We start from the raw sequence: 4,164 nt of genomic DNA on the forward strand, positions 1-4,164 counted from the left end.
CCAAACTATACAGAAGTTCTCCTGCGAAACTTGCAGGACTAACACGCCTGGTAAAAAGAATATTGTGGAGACATGGTCTAGCCACAGCCTAAGGGTTGTTTCTAGAATGAACTTTCCTCTCTGCAGCGGAGTGTGCGTTGATATGAAACTTCCTGGCAGATTAAAACTGTGTGCCGCAGATGAAGCTCGGTGGGGGGGGGGGGGGCGAGGGGGGGGGGAAGGGGGGAGAGGGGGGAGAGGACATGGGCAGCGTCTGTGACCTGTGCTTGGGAAGGGGAAGGTCCCGTATTCGAGTCTCAGTACGGCACACAGCTACAATCTGCCACAAAGTTTCATAAAGAGAAATATTTTTGCCAATAATCTGTATCGTGCAATATTTTTGCAAGCTGTGAAACACTTCGTCAACAAATGTTTCTCACTTTTACAGATTGCCACCGCAGGTCTTTCTCACACGTTCCGTGCTTGAATTTTTTCCACCGCAACCGTCCATCCAATGTAGAATACTTGCGGAACAACATGTGTTTTGTTATGAGAACCGTCAAACAAAACATTCTGAAAAAAGTCGGTCAAATGTTTTGTGAAATGATTTGTATAAAAGACAGAAATAAAACAGCGAAATATTTGACACACTTCATTTCACCCACACGATTTCGAGCATCATTTAAAGGTGCGTCATATGGTTGTGTAATATGTATTTTATTTCTTACTTGTAGGCAAATCACTTTACAAAACATTTAACAGATATTTTTTACTCTTTTTATTTTCAGATTTTTTTCATAGAGCAAATTAAATCTTAATCAAAATTCACTTGCTTTCATGAATTCAGTACTTGCTTCGAAGGAAATCATTAGGGCTCGTACAGAGGCATATAGGCAGTCATTTTTCCCTCGTTCTGTTTGGGAGTGGAACAGGGAGAGAAGATGCTAGTTGTGGTATGAGGTACCCTCCGCCACGCACTGTGTGGTAGATTGAGGAGTATAGATGTAGATGTAGATGTAGATGTAAAAATCAGATATTACGCCAATGCAAATTTTTTTGCTCAAAATAAGTCCACCGTAGACAGATGAACTTTTTGATACCTCATTTGTGTTTCTGGTGTCTTCTGTTTTCGAAATGTCGTAAATTTGGTACTTGATTCAGACGAAGCCTTTTTGACAGTTAAATGTCACAGCAATAAAAGCTTTAAAGTGCAAAATAGCTAGGCGTTCAAGAGTTCATCACTTTTTGATACTTCATTTACATAGTTAGCAGCAGATGTCAGCAGCAGTGCGTGGACCATTACATTTTTTCCACAAATCACCAATTAAGTTTTATAATTACGCTGTTTTCTTTCAAGCAATTAAATACTTCATTTTTTTTTCAAAACTGAACTTCACACTGGCCAATTTCGCAGCCCGTCTGTTTACTTCCAACTCTTCATTTGGCCACAAAAAATTCGTTGTGTAACTTTCCCTAAAATCACTTATTCAGTTTTTTATAATTGTCGCCAAGCGAGGTGGCGCTGTGGTTAACACATTGGACTCGCATTCGGTAGGACGACGCTTCAAATCCGCATGCGGCCATTCTGATTTAGGTTTTCCGTGATTTCCCTAAATCGCTTCAGGCAAATGCCGGGATGGTCCCTTTGAAAGGGCATGACCGACTTACTTCCCCATCCGTCCCTAATCCGATGGAACCGACGACCTTGCTGTTTGGTCCACTCCCCCAAATCAACCAATTTTAACTGTCGTTACTGCACTAAACCAGTTCACCTCTTTTTTGCAAAACTAGACCTCACGCTGGTCAATCTGATAGCCCATTTGTCAGTTTTCTACTCTTAGTTTGGCTACGGAAATTGTGACAAAAACCTACTGCGTAATTTATAAGGAGTGATGTCAAACATTTGACCAAATGGTAAATATTTAGAGATCTTATGACTACGCAACTCTAACAAAATCGACTGCAGTTTGTAATGGTTCTTTATTTACTTGACCATTACGGCACTCCAACCGCAGTTTTCGATACCAGTAATATCGTACTGCTTTTCTGCGAAGTAACAGACATATTTTTGTGACAATATTCACATTTGGTTTTATTAATGTATAGGTACTCCGATGTGTCGATATATTACAATGATATGGTTCTTGTGCTTATTCGTTTCTGTGAGACTGTCATAATCTTTGACTTACTTGTAATCGTGTTGGCGCGAATGCGCACAGAGCAGTCTTTGTTTCACTTTGCAGAAGTTAGGTTGTTATTTCGCTTTGTAGAAGAACAGTCAAGTCTTGTGTTTGGTTAAAGTGGAAATTAAATATATGAAGATTCCAGAATGCGATTTTCACTCTGCAGCGGAGTGTGCGCTGATATGAAACTTCCTGGCAGATTAAAACTGTGTGCCGGACGAGACTCGAACTCGGGACCTTTGCCTTCGCGGGCAAGTGCTCCACCACCTGAGCTACCCAAGCACGACTCACGTTCCGTCCTCACAGCTTTACTTCTGCCACTACCTCGTCTCCTACCTTCCAAACTTTACAGAAGCTCTCCTGCGAACCTTGCAGAACTAGCACTCCTGAAAGAAAGGATATTGCGGAGACATGGCTTAGCCACAGCCTTGGGGATGTTTCCAGAATGAGATTTTCACTCTGCAGCGGAGTGTGCGCTGATATTAAAATTGCTGGCAGATTAAAACTGTGTGCAGAAGAGCTTCTGTAAAGTTTGGAAGGTAGGAGACGAGGTACTGGCAGAAGTAAAGCTGTGAGGAGCACTTGCCCACGAAAGGCAAAGGTCCCGAGTTCGAGTCTCGGTCCGGCACACAGTTTTAATCTGCCAGGAAGTTTTATATGAAGATTGATACAAAACCGTTTTCTTGATGCTGTGACACTTAAGAAGAACTATATGTGAATTTACAAGAAGTGTAATAAAAATGTGGATCGTGAACACCAAGTCAAAAATTATTTCTACCATACCGTTGTTCTGATCTGGGATTGCTTGATCATTAAGAATTTCCCGAAAAACGCATTTGTTAGGTCTTCAAATATTGCTAAAATACAGATCTGGACCTTCTAGGCATCAAAGTGGAATCACCCTAGAATCAACAAGATGAGCCATAACAATCTCAACGAAATCTACGTGGGAATCCATTCAAGGTAAGTGCCAAAATGAATGACTTTTTTTTTAACAGTGACTTTATTTTTTCCATTCTGACGATACCATCCACAGTCAATAACTTTGTTGTTACCCGATAAAGCGAACGTACGCTGCGCGAGCAACATTATTAATCTGATTTCTAACCTACTTTGCAAGTGGTGGTATTGTTAGAAGTTCCATAGCTACAGGACACTGTAAGGTGTAAGCCGTATGCAGACCGGAGGTGGTTTACTGTCAAGTCTCCCGCATTCAGAAGATGACGCTTGCGACAGACGACCGTCATGTTTCGCAACGCAGAGAATGCCCTCAAGGTGCTGATATGCTGAAACGCGCTGCAGTACCTCTCGATTGCAGCTTCGAATGCTGCCGATGTCACGTTGTCAGCGCCGAGCCCGAGACTGCAGTGAATAATGGATGGTGTTTACTGTGCTCTCCGGTTTACAGTGGCGTGTGACACTCACTCTTACGGGGCCATGAATATTTACGCGAGTTCCGTAGAGCTTGTTTCATCTGCGTCGATAGCGCATGAGAATGACGCTGGAAGCCAAACTCGGGTACAGCCCACGTGTGACATCAGCTCCCAACTGTTTTCACAAAAGCATTCCAAATTTCCTCTTACGAAGTGTCCCAGTGTCATAGGCTTTTAGAGTGGAGCCTGTAATTCCATATTCCAAATTGCAAGAAATGTGAATAACAGCCGCTTTGGCATTAGCCTGTGTCATTGTGAACCACTGAAACTAACAAGGGAACCTCCCCATCGCACCCCTCTCAGATTTAGTTATAAGTTGGCACAGTGGATAGGCCTTGAAAAACTGAACGCAGATCAATCGAGAAAACAGGAAGAAGTTATGTGGAACTAGGAATAAAAAAATATACAAACTGAGTAGTCCATGTGGAAGATAGGCAACATCTAGGATATTAAGAGGGCAGGTGCGCCGTGGTCCCGTGGTTAGCGTGAGCAGCTGTGGAATGAGAGGTCCTTGGTTCAAGTCTTCCCTCGAGTGAAAAGTTTACTTTTTTTTATTTTCGCAAAGTTAT

This window comes from Schistocerca piceifrons, chromosome 3 (genome assembly GCF_021461385.2).
Source record: "Schistocerca piceifrons isolate TAMUIC-IGC-003096 chromosome 3, iqSchPice1.1, whole genome shotgun sequence".
Lineage (NCBI taxonomy): Eukaryota > Metazoa > Arthropoda > Insecta > Orthoptera > Acrididae > Schistocerca > Schistocerca piceifrons.